The following is a 14,304-nucleotide window of genomic DNA, read 5'->3' on the forward strand; positions in this document are numbered from 1 at the left end:
AGACATGGTTTATTTAATGCCACAAACTTCTTGCAGGATCACCTCTATTGGTTTCTTGCTAGTAAAAGTAGTGATGTTGTGATAAATATGAACTGTTAATCTGTTCGATTGGCAGTTTGAGAAAACTGCTTCCTGGGATCACCCCCACCATTTAACTTTCAAGCATGTAGTGTTGACAGGATTGTTTTAGTTTAGACGAAGAAAACTGTGGGTCGTCGATTTACTAGATAAATTTAGTTTTATTCTCCAACCTCACTAGACTCTACATGCCGCATTTCCATTTATTGAAGAGTTAGATAGAAATGCTTGTAATACGCTTGCTCCAGAAGTGGAAAATTCATTTATATGGTGCTCCCCTGACAATAAAATAATCTGGCTTCTCTATCTCCTCCAACCATGCATAACCTTGGTCATCATCATTAGCTATTGTATTTCCATCATCTGGAAGACTTGAGTATGGGTATTCATGATAGTAAGTGCAATTCCTTTCCTCTGTCTCTAAATATGGAGGACCAAGGACATCAAGCACTGCATAAGATGTAACTGTTCAAAATAAATGTATATTGTCTACCAATGTTGGATACAACACAGATGTGTCACAAGCAGATGTAAAAACGTTATCAACCTTGCTAGCCATTTTTTTTTTTTGTATTGATGGGGTCGACCCAATCATAATATTTTATGTACACAGATAAAAAAATTAAGCTTGCTGAGAACTGTCATTCCAGGATGATCGTCAAAAGGAATAACCATTTATGCTAGCAAATAAACTATAAGTATGGAAAACCTATTACACTCATAAAGGTGCAAGTATGTGACAGGTTCTGTCCATTAGGCCACAACATTTTACTGAAGGCCCCTCGGTAAACATGCTCTAAAGAAACCATAGCCATGATCATTCGAAAATACATCTTCATTAAGCCCAACATCTACTAGCTTGATAGTATCGAACACAACCTCTGAATAGCTCGTTGTGAATGCACATGCACGGTGGAGGAGGAGAAGGTTTTGTTGCATACTTCATACAAGTTTTGCACTGCCCTCAACATTCGTGATTCTTCAGAGTCTAAAAAGAGACCAAGAACTAGGACGGGAGATGTAAGAAATGCCTGTAACATATCATAAATTCATGCGAGAAAGAGATGGCTGCCAATTTTTATCCTATGCTTCTGGAATGTGATCCATATGACAGTACACTCGAAAAAATATTCTACTATTCCTACTATGAGGATGAGCTCAGGATGGACAACTATCACCAAAATTGGCAGTTTTTCAATTTTCTTTGCAAGTTGTGAGGTACTGGATCATATGAATGCTAGCTTTGGAGACTATTGTGGTGTTGACAATTCGTTAATTCTGTGTCCAACTTGTAACTTTAAGATTGGATCCAAAGTCCAATAATATTAATAAAAGTAACTACTGGAAAATAAGCCACGAGCTTTAGGATGCTTATAATAGTTTATTTTCATCATAGTAACATATGAAATATTATACAACTTCCACTCTCCTCATATTTAGGGATTGTGCAGACTTACAAATGCTCTCAATTGGAAATAAAGGACTTAGAATCCCAATGACTAATAAATAAGTGTAGCCTGGCTCTGCATAAATGAGAGTTGAGAGCAAACTTCTCATAAAGAAGCGACTCTATTCACGCAATTTTGTTTTAGAAATGCCAAAGTTGTAAAAAGTTTGTTAAGGTAATATTATAAGCTCCAATAAAAGTACGATATTCATTTGGAAGGAAATAAATCATATAGAAACTTTAGCACCACCATTTCACGAATTTTACTGGAAAAACCATCATTAATTCTACTGGAAAAAAATGGCTACAACAAAGAGAATGTCAAAAAGTTGTTTGACATAGTGCTATGAATTCCTAAGTTCACGGGCACTTATTTCACATTTGGCTAGATCTTGTGATCCAAGTCTATGTGTAGGAAGATGAGATATATGAAATTGTGAATGCATGCCACAATGAGACATGTGGAGGAATCTTTGTAGAGAAAAGGAATGCAAATAAGGTTTTGTAACTGGGATACGACTAGCCCATCATTTTTAGGGATGCCAAGAAATATGTTTCTTGTTGTGATAAGTGTGAATGGATGGGAAGGCTTGTACAAACAAAGGAAATTCCATTACAACCAAAGGTCATGATAGGACTTTTAGAAAAATGGTCTCTCGATCCTGTAAGTCCCATGGCATTAGAATATAAGACATATATATTGGCGAGAAAAGGCCTTGTAAAAGATAACAAAACAAGCAACAAGTGATTTTATATATGAGTAAATATTTTTCGACTATGGTGTGTTATGAGAGATTTTAACATATCAAGGGACCATCTTCACTTCTAAACTTATTAAGTCCTTTACTAAATAATTCAATATTAAGTACCAAATGTCCACTCGATATCATCCCGAGGTGAATGGAAAGGTAGAAACCACTAATAAAGTGTTAGAATCCATTATGACAAAAAAAATCCAAGAACACCATAAGGATTAGGCTGAAATATTATCAAAGGCACTTTCAGCCTACCATATTACCCGGAGGAGTACTACAAGCCTCACCCCTTATAAGCTTGTGTGTGGGAAGTAGGCGATACTTCGAATTGAAATCAAAGTTAAAATTGTGAGAACCACACTTCAAGTTGGGATGGATCTAACTGAAGTACCACAACATCCAGTAGATTAACTTAATGAGATTGATGAACTCCACCAGGATGCCCTTTAGCAGATAATCCTTGTTCAATAGAAATAAGTGAAATAACATGCTGGATTAAATAAATAGAGAAAGTTTAAAGAAGGAACCTAGGATCTTCTATTTGATTCAATATATAAGTATTTTAAGGATAGATTTTACACTCATTGTCTTCCGCCATATGATGCTAACTCAATATATGGTAATGATTCCATTAAATTGAACACCATTGATGATGATCAGATTCCATTGATGGCTAATGGACAATGATTAAGGTTGTATTAAGAGAGGATTTCATCCAAGCCCTTGTAAAACAAGCTGATATGCAGAGTATCGATAGGGTGGCTTCACCACCTAATTGTGCATGCACTTGATCCATTTTTCTGTAAGTGAAAAAAATGAAAAATGAAAAAAAGAAAAGAAAAAGAAAACCTCTCGTAGAAAATATGGTTTTGGGCACTTCCACCACTTAGTGATATTGGAAAATTAGTTTTCTGTCCCAATCGAAATGGATAAAAATATTTCCCACTATGAAAACATTCTTAGAAGGTGCATTTCGATGAACTGATGTTGGAAAACTAGGTAAGTAGCTTGAAAAGTATAAAACGGAAAAACAAAAGGAAGCAAAAGAAACCTAAAAAAATAATATATATATCTATATATATATAATAAATTTTTAGTGAGTTATTCATACCTGTATTATCTACAAGAAGGACATAATTAAGGTTGTTTTTATGATGGTTGTAGAATCACGTACAAAGCATGCACATGATATATCAAGCAAATATGTTGATGTGACATTTCTTCCTACAGTTGAGATCCTTTCCTTCATAGTTCCTTGAAACCAATTCTTTAGTAAAGACTCTAAAAAGGTTAATGACTAACAATACGTGTCTGCATTCATATTCTTAATTTCATTTATGCTTTAAAACATTTTCCCTTTTCTATACCCTTTCATTATGCTTCATTTAATCCTCATATGAAAAAGGAAATTATCATTATAAAATTTTCGTATCTTACCCATATTCATATTCCTATTTCTTTTCACTTTAATCTAAGGACTAAAATTTATATTGAAAAAAGGGGATGAATACTTAATTTAATCCCTATCCAAAGTTTTATCCAACCATACACCTATAACCTATCCAAGAACCTATCCAAAATTTTACCCAACTATATGTTCATAACACGTCCCATAACTTTCATTGGACCCCATACTAGTCATTCATTTACTCCATAACTTCGTGCCTATATATAAGGGTGGCATGTTTTATTTCTCTACGTGATGACATATAAATATGCATATGGAATAATGTGTTACAAAATGACCCCCTAACTTTCCTACCACAAATTCACAAAGTGACTTATCAGACACTGAGTCGACCCATCACATTAGGTCTGCCATGATGTGTATAGTCATAAGTCAGATTGTGCCAAGAGGGCACACTTCAATTGTTTTCAAGCCACATTAGCACCCTACCAATAATTGTGTGGTGAATGATTGTGTGTAATAATTTTAACACTATGCCACCTTATGATAACATTATTCTACAACATCTGAGTGATTGTTTGGTAGCACAAGGAAACTATCCCCATCACTTTGATTTGATTACTTTCAAATGATTATCCGCCAATGGTTACAATTATAGGGATTGAGGCTAATTTATTAGAATAACTTGATGCCATGGGGAGAGCCATAAATTAGGTGGAACAAGAGAATATAACTTCCATACAGATAAAACCAAAATTTCGGAATATTTTTGTAAAATTTATGTGGGTCGAGTTTCTTGGTTTCTTTCAAAAACATGATACAACCATAGCTATAGGGTTCTTACAAACATTCAATGGGTCTCATGACCTTGTGAGGAAAATCATAATATTTGTGAAAGAGGCAATGCTTTCTTCTTTCACTAAGCTCTCACAAGAAAGAGAAGCATGGTCGAAATTTTTTAAAATTTACAATGAATGTTGATGTCCTTTCTTTGCTACTATTCCTAAGGAAGGATATTTGAATATTTTTAACTTGTGAAATAAGGTATAGTATGGTGTACCATTATCATGTAATAATCCTTATGCATTTAGAAGGGCATCAACCTATAAATGTGGCATCGTATTTTCTAAAATGTTTAATGAAGATGAAAGCACTAGTAAGCATAGAGAGAATGAACCTTGAGTTAAGGTTGTGCCATTAGGGGTTAATTAAAATGTTGATTGATTCAAAGCTACAACGGTTAGATATATCTTAGGATATTTTTGTTTTTGGAATTTAAAGCCAACCCAAGGTGAGGGATTTTCTACAAAGAGTGAAGATAAATTCTAAAACCCATTTTGTATCATAATTAAGATATTCAACTAAGAGCTCAACAACCCTATGTACCCAAAAGGATCAAGGACCCGCACACAAGTTTGAGAGCTTAGGTCCTATTTAAGAATTAATACCACCATATGATGTATATATTAGTACGCCAAATGATACCACATAGGGAGTTGGAAATTCATAAGTGAGAAGGATGCCAAGCATATGGCTGCATCCCAGGTAGAAGATGCTACAAAAACCATTTTGGAAGATCTGTTGTTGACTTTCACAATTGAGACCAAAAATTCCAAGCTCAAGAAGGCTATGAGGAGCAAAGTTAATACCTTGGCTCCAAAGAAAATCAATTTTTCATCCCGAGCTATGAGACTCTCATTAAGCACAATAAAAGGTTGATTCTTCAGGAATGAGAACTCTAATCCAAGTTGTGTTGAAGCAAGACTAGACTTCACAAATTAAGGGGCCCTACTCGGCGCCATTGAGAACTAAGAAGACCTTGAGTCCAGGGCCAAAATACTCTCATAAGGATGTGTAAATGAAGTTGAACAAATCATCAATATTATATTAGATGATATTCTTACAAATGCATATGCCTTCCTACAGTTTAAGTTAGATATGCCTCAGTTTTAGACCAAATACAATCTCTCTGACTTGGGTATAATAAAAAATGAGAGTCGTCGACAAATCGTAGAAAAATTAAAGAAAAGGTGGCTTTCCATGTACTTAACTTGGGAAACAAAATTGCAAACTTAGAGTGCTAAATGGAAGGATCTTTACCAAAGAGAACTAAGGATTAGAAAAACAACATGTGAAATTGGTATGGAAGCCTCTACTTGTCGAGTACTCTCCAGAGTATACCACATATATCTACATGACTTATGGACTACCTTTCAACTTAGGAAGCTTAAGGATTACCAACCTTATGATATTACTAAGCCACAAACTTTTATTGATGTATATCATAACTCGAACACAACCAACCAAAATTTACTCTATGAACTGTATTTGTTTAACTTTGTCTTGTAGGATAACTCCCGATGGAATCCCAACCATTTTGTTTGGGATATATAGTTAAGTTCATTTATGTACTATGTCACTATTTTTTTCAAAAAATAAGGTCTCCAATTTTTATGCTTCTACATAAAAAGAAGCTAGGTTGATGTTGTGATATGAAGATCCACTTTATAGACTTGTTGTCAACAATTTATTAGGAATAAGAGAGGATCCTAATGACTCAGCCCCTATTATACATAACCAATGTATGCTATCAAAAGGTATCATGAGTTGTCACATAATTATTCATTGGAATCCTTTTTAGTGGCACATGACATTTGGGAGGGGTGGCTCCCATTCCTACATGATATAAATTCCATGGGGCACACCTACATTGGCCTTATGCTTAATTGGGAAATCTTATACACTTAATAATTGCTTAATCATGGATCATTTTGGGCATCAATCATATTTAACGAACCCCTACATTGGTGTCCCACAAGATTCTACAGAGACCCCATTCAATGTGATGAGGAGGAAGAGATATTGAAATAGACAAAGATGGATAAAAAATTGGGATATTATAAACCAAGGGGATTTGGCTACCTTGTCTATAATTGGGGTGACCTAAAATCCAATATTCTTGAATAAAAGTAGGTTTCATGGGGACATGCAATTGAATTTCTTAGGGGGAGATGATGTCACAAATTTGGCAATATTTTTGTTCACTGCACCATTCCTTTTTCTCGATTTTTATTTATATTTCCATCTATGATCATTATATATATTCTTTACTACTTACATATTCATAGGTATATAAACACTCTTGTTAATATCTTTACTTATTTCCTTTGGTTAGAATTAAGTGATGTTAAAGAATAATTAAGACGTAGGTGTTGTGAGACTTGATGAATATATACATATGTTTATGCTTAGAATTGGTGTGCATATAATAATTAATGTATTGATCATAATGTTGAAAGAATATCTTAACATCTTATGTTGGATTTTAGTAACCACATCTATTTTGGTCAAGTATCAAGGAAGCAATTATGATCATAGGAATGAAGACCCTCTCATTTAAATCAATAATTGAAAATATTTAACACAAAACAAAAACTTTCAAAGGGTTTATTATTTCAATCGACATTAAGACATTTTGACAAGGATCAAAAACCTCTATCACTACTCTTGTTTTGCAGCCAGATATGAAAAGGGATATTACTTATCTTGCATCCATAAGGTTCAATATCACAGGGACTATTGGATAAGACAACGGTATGCATGGGCACTAGGTATCATGTTCGAGTGGATCAAATTGTATGAATGGGTGTCTATTTCAGTAACATGGGCTATCTTAGAATGATTAGATGGTTTCTCCTTTGTGCGTATGGTATTTCTTTAGCTCGAAAAGGTGCCTAGAATTTCAGGAGAAGTAATTCTTACAGTTGCACCAACATGAATAAAAATCCCCACATTGGCTCAGTGCATAGACCATGTCTCCATAGATAGAATCCATCTTGATCACACCACCAAAATATATTGTTTTCTGTTGTTTACTATTAGAATATTGTATTTTTTATCTATGTCTAGTCCACCAAATGAATTTATGTTTGTAACAATCTCCACCCACATCCACCCAAGTAACTGGCCAGCTGGGGTAAATGATCCGTAAACCATTGTGGATATATTCCACTGGACATCTCGTCACAACAGATCTGATAATATTATATTTAAATCTGAGATTCTACAATATTACAATTTTATTTAATTTCTAGATCTGTAAAATTAACTGTAGTTATTGCATGCATGTAAAATTAAATCAAGAAGAAAAGTAGAGAATGAAAAAATAAGCTCACACACACACATAATACACAAGATATTCTCTCTGGGAAACCCTTTCGGGAGAAAACCTAGCTGGAAGGTGAGGTTGCTTCTTTCTCTTTCTTTATCTAGAAATATGGCTCTAGATACAAAGAAGTAATGTTTGTGGTCCATGGGCTACTACAATGCATAGATCCTCTCTTCGTTCTCTACCTCATACCTCTCTCTGCTCATCTATGGAACAAAATTCTTTTGAACGAATGGAATGCCTCTTCCTCCTAGTGGCCTGGTTATAACACAACCCGATAGTCTACTAGTGGTTAAGTTTGATTACATCAACTCTTAACTAGAATTAAAAAATAGACTCTTCTAGAGTATTTTACATCACAAACACATGGATAGCCCCTTTTCCATGAATAATGGTGGCTGATGTGGCATCCTTCCCAACTATATGTGTGAAAATAAGAAGGTCAACTTCTAAGTGGCATAACATTTGTATACGAACTCCGATTGACATGATTCTTATGCCATTGGAATATCTATGTGTGTAGAATAGCATGAGAAGGTGTCTCACTTAGTTGGAAAATTTCTACCCCACAAACAATGTCGCTTTATGCCTCAAAATGCTCCCGGAAGGTTTCAGACCCCGTTTTTCCAAACTGGGTCCCACCAGTAAAAAGAACCTTGTGAGTTGATTCCTCCACTTTTTCCACTCCAAATTCATCGAGATGGATGAAAAATGATATAATGATCTAATGCGGATCACAACTCCCCATTTTGGGAGGCTTTTGGCCCCCAAAATATCTTACTGAATGAGGTGAGGAAATGTTTCCTCACCTTCTCTCTAGTGTACCATTTAGCCGTGCCTTGAAGTTGTCCCTTCAACCCAATCTACCAAAGGTCTTGTTGCCCTTTTCTTGTAGTTATAGACCTCTTCTACAAAATTGTATCTTTTGTCAACTCTACCTAGTTGTCTATTGCCAAATCCTCCATAGAGGATAGAACTTGTTCCTTTTCTTGATCTAGCCTGGAAGGCTCATAGAGTTTCAAATTCTCTACATTTACAACTGAGTAAATGTGCATATATGGTGGTAAAGTGAGTCAATAGGCATTATCACCCACATTTTCTATTATCTCAAAGGGATCATACCTTAAAGCATTGATTTTCTTACTAGGCCCTTGTAACCTCTCCTATTCAACTATAGCCATACTTTGTTTCCCACCTTGAATGATTTCTTTGTTCTATGCTAATTATGCCTTGCCTTATACTTCACCTGCAACTTATGTAGTGTTTCATGTACTTGTAGATAGATCTCCCCGATCTTATCTATAAATTTTTTAGCCCTCAAAGCATCTCTTGTATGTTATTCCTTCACTCCTCCTTCCTACCCATATGCAATATCCAAAGGTGAAGGTGGAAAATATCCAAAACAAGTTTCAAATGTGGACTTTCCTATAGAAGTGTGGACTATTATGTTATAAGAATGTTGTATATATACCATATTTTCATCCCAGGTCTTTGGATGCTTTTGGTTGTAACCCCTCAGACACTGCACCAAAGTCCTGTTGACTACTTCTGTATGCCCATCTATTTGTGGATGAAATGTTGTAGATCTCTTCAACTTCGTGTCCATCTTCTCTCACAATGTAGTCCAGAATGCAATGAGAAATTTTGTATCCCTATCTAATATGATGCTCCTTGGTATCCCAAACTTTACCCAAACATGTCCAAAGAACAAGTTTGTTGCTTATTCTCCACTGATGGTCTTTTTACAGAGTATCGAAACACACATCTTGTTGAACATCTCAACTATCACGAATAGGTAGTCATGTCCCTTCCTTGTTGTTGGTAAAACTCTCACAAATTCCATGGAAATGCTTCACCAAGGACAAGGAGGTACAGGTAAGGGATGATACAGACCTTGTTTCCTATTGCTAGGCTTGCTAGTACAAAAAAGCATATATCCTATTATGAACCTAGTTACCTACTCTTGCATCTTGGGCCAATACACATACCTCTGCAAGTTAGCCACGATATTCCCTACACCAAAGTGCCCTGCAACCTCAGAGGTGTGAGCCTCTCTAATTAGTTGCAAATGCTCACCTTTACGAACACATAGCTTACCCACCCTGTAGAGTAACCCATCCTAGAGATGGTAGTCAATGGTGTTGTCACCATTGTGCACATGACTCTAACTGTGCAACTGTTGACACACCTCCTTGATGTCCTCCTCTTCTAAATATGCCTCTTTCTATGCATCATGGGTGAATGGTTCCATGTGCGTAAGAGTCCCCAAAGCTGTAATATTTGATGTGGGAAGACTTGAAAGCATATCAAAAAACTTGTTTATGTTGCCCTTCTTATACTTAATCACCAAATGAAATTATTGTAAAAACCCCATCCACTCGTAGCACCTAGTCTGTTGTAGCTTATTCTGCACCTGCAAGTACTGTAACGGCTAGCGAGATGTGTGGATTATTGTCTCCTTTCCCATGAGACAGTGCTTCCACTTCGTTACATCTTGTACCATGGCATAGAGCTCCTTATCGTACATAAGGTCGTTAAGAACTGTCCGATGAAACACTTCAAAAGGTAGCAAATGGGCCTTCCTCCTTGCATCAAGACAACTCCCATAACATACCCACTCGCATCTATCACCACTTCAAAAGGTCATTGCAAGTTGGTAATGCCACAATAGGTGCCTAACAGATCTTCTTATTTAACTCATAGAAATCCTTTTGCTTCCCTTTTCCCCACTAGAAACTCTTGCCACTTGCTGTTATGGCATGGAGCGGTGTTGCTACTGCTAAAAATGAGCTTATGAATTTTCTTAGGTATTGTGTTGCTCCAATGAAAATCCTAACCTCATTAACATTAGTAGGCATTGAACATTTCATGATGCCATCCATCTTGGAAGGATCTATCTTCAATTCTCCTCCACCAATCACATATCCCAAATACACCAAGGACTGCTGCGCAAACTCACACTTGAGATTTTCTAGCAGCTCATTCTTCTTCAATGTTTCCAACACTTGCATCAAATTTGAAATATGTTCTTCCTTGGTAGCACTGTATACCAATATATCATCGAAATAGATAATAAAAATTGAATCTATAAAAGGCCGCAGCACATCATTTATTAATCTCATAAATGTAGTCGGTGCATTACATAGGCCAAATGGCATAACTAACCACTCATACAAAGCTTGCTTGGTTTTGAAGGCAGTCTTCCATGTATCTTCTTATTTGACTCGAACCTAGTGATATCCAAACTTCAAGAACAATTGGTGAAATACTTTGCTTGCTGCAGCTAATCTAGCAGATCGTTTTCCTAGGAAGGGGGTATCTGTTCTTGAGTGTGATTTTATTCAATGACCTATAATCTATACACATCTTCCAAGTCCCATCCTTCTTTGGAATAATGACACTCTGTTCCAGTAGCTACTGCAACTATTTCTTCACCTCACTTGCTTCTATAGTAGACTTTCGGTATAGCCCAATATTCGGCAATGGGGAGTTTGGCAATAGTTGAATCTCATGCTCCACTTATCTCTTAGGGGGTAGCCCTTTAGGCTCTCAGAACATGTCCTTGTACGCTTGTAACAACTCCTCTAATTTTTGTTTTTCTTTCTTAGTGAACCCCTTTAGGGATGCCTCGCCTCTTATTGACTCCTATACAGATTGATTTTCTCTTAAAAACAATAAAACATACTTTTTACTAGAACTGATCAATTTTTTGGCTTGGTTGGCACTTATGAGTGAAATTTTTGACTCGCCTTTGTGTGTGTTGATGAGGAATGATTTTCCATCCTTGATGAGCTAGCACTAGTTAGCTCTCGTCCTGAATATTGCATCATGCATGTACATGTATGGACTCCCAAACATGACTCCACATACATAAAGGGCAACCACATCCAGATCTACTTCATCAATTAAATCAACACTGATAACAAATCTTATTTTACACTATTTTGTTACCTTCAGCTCTACATGCTTATGTACCCATTCCAATGGATATGGGTTTGGATGATCATGAACTTTCAGCCCCAACTTCTTGACCAAATCTACTGAAATGAGTTCTATCTGCAATCTTGAGTCAAAGAGAGCATCAATCTTTATCATCTTGACTCATATCTTTACATGGCATAGTTTAGTCATTTATTTCTCTTCCTGTTGTTGAAGGCTACTTAGATTCACCTCCTTCTGCACTAACATACAAACAATCTTCTCATCCACATCTGAGCTACTTTCCACTTGGTTTCTTGAATCAGTGGCCATGAGATTCTTCTTATTATTATCTTTCTTCCTGTTCTTCGGGTTTAGCTCTGGATGCAACTTCCAACACTTGTCCACTATATGGGAATCAATGTTGTAGTGGTTGGATTGGTTGCTAGGATATTTGTACTAATGTGCTGTGGCGGCCATATTTTTGTCTTTTGCCCTTTTTTTCTTCTTCTTCCCATCCTTTGAAGCGTCTTGTTGCTCCTTTTGCTTTGATCCACTTGATTGTGATCTTTTTAGGCTTATGTTATCCAGGTACTGTGCTTATACACAAGCCTCATCCATTGTTTTGGGGTTGAACAACATCAGTTGCACACACAGATGGAAGTGTAGACCACCAAAATACTTGAGGAGTGCATTTGGTTTATTTGGAGAGATACCCAACATTATAACCATCTTTCTGAATTTTGTGGTGTACTCCTGCATCCTTTGACCTAGATTTTTCCTGAAGTAATGCCGCTAGATCCATTGGTCTTCCACGTATCCAATGGGATAAAAATGTGACTTAATGAGGGTTTTGAAATCCTCCCACTTAGTCACTCAAGGTTCTCCCTCCAACCTCAGGGTTTCTGTGTGGCTCTCCCACCAAGTCAGTGCATGACCATCCTATTTCAGACATGCAAATAGGATCTTCTTCTCTTCCTTGATCTGATGGACACTGAAATAAAATTCTAGTTGTTGCAACCAATGGTTCAACTTCAGAGTGTCAATCTCACTATGGTATGGCTTGATATCAATTTTCACTTCCACTTTAAATAGGGATTGGTTCACGACACTCGAATTGGGTTTATCTTTTCCAAGTTCTTTCTTTGGTTGGTTGTCTGCGTCTTCCCGATCTCCCAATCCACCTTATGATTTGTCCTTTGCTTTTGAATCCCCTTCTTCTCCAAATATCTCCAGTTTATTGCTTAGGCCACCATGAGGATGTTTAAATTGCAATTTATATCTGCAACTTATTCTTTGAGCCGTGAAAACCTCACCTCTACAGGATCATGAGGTTTGTTTACATATCCATCGCCCATGATTATGGTTTTATGATTTTGAGCCCTTATTATGTGTAATTTTGCATCTACGAATAAACAAAATTCCTTAGGTGGGTAGCTTCACCTATAACAACAAATTTAAAGTGTTTAACCTTTTTATATAGAAGATAAATAAGACAAGGGACCTACTTGTTATCTTTCGCTTTCCCTTTGTCTCTTTTGTATGGCTCCTATCGCTTCTTCTTGAACTTAATCCGCTTGACAAGTACCTGCAATCATAAACAGAGGACAAAAACCAATCAAAGCAAGAGATCTATCTACTATAAGAAAATGGAATCGAAAGAATTTACACATATAATCATCATACATAAAGACAAGAATATGGGAAAAGGTGTAAACATCTTTATCAAGTAGAAGGAAGAGTTACAACCATGAATTCTGATGCAATGTCACTCCTCCAGCTTGGGTTCCAACCAACATTACATCAAAATCAAAACACTCTTGCAGCATAGCAATACTTTCTTACAATATGAAACCTCACACCAACAATATCTCCTCACAAATTCTCAAAGTCTAGCCCGTGATCACTTAGATGAGTGCTCAATTTATAGGAAAATGGAGGAGGTTTGGTCATAAATGACAGTATTGAATGACCTTCCAAACTTAGAGTTAGTTTCCATGGAGAAAGGGATGAGAAGATAGGAGGTTACTTAACTCATTCCCTATCCAATTTTGATCTCATAGGAGATGGTAAGTGTGTAAATATTCTAGAAAGCTCCATGAGATAAGAATATTCCTAGAACCCTATGTGGATTTCGCTCAATCTTGCCCAACGTAGGTCAAAGTGGGCATAAGTTCTCTGAAATGCACCCTGACATGGGCCTACCTACACTGAAGTGAACTTACCCCTGAGCAAGACTGCGCTAGTCCCTCAAGGAGGCATTTATGAAGGGCTTCAAGCCACGAAACTCTCAGGGAAGGAGCCATTCAAAGTGATGACTTGTCTAGGGCATGTAGCAACTAAATTAGGGTTTATGAGCCCCAATAGTACTGATATGAATGATGGGAGTGACATGCCCAAATGGATCTGTAATAGCTGCCCCCTAAAGCATGAAGTAAAAAATGATAATGTCGAGTGATATTCTTTATGATGTGATGAGGAGGTTCTGAAGTGAATGGGGACCTACATCAATTACAATACATAATATCAT

The 14,304-nt window shown here is 36.4% G+C and overlaps 1 pseudogene; it reads right to left on the bottom strand.

The window, feature by feature from the left end:
* Positions 1–337: 337 nt before the first annotated feature.
* On the bottom strand, positions 338–1,118 carry LOC149266812 (plant cysteine oxidase 2 pseudogene; annotated as a pseudogene).
* Between the last annotated feature and the right edge of the window lie 13,186 nt (positions 1,119–14,304).

This window comes from Pinus tabuliformis, chromosome 6 (assembly GCF_031772625.1).
Source record: "Pinus tabuliformis cultivar Carrire ecotype Pingquan chromosome 6, CPIR1, whole genome shotgun sequence".
NCBI classification, from domain to species: domain Eukaryota; kingdom Viridiplantae; phylum Streptophyta; class Pinopsida; order Pinales; family Pinaceae; genus Pinus; species Pinus tabuliformis.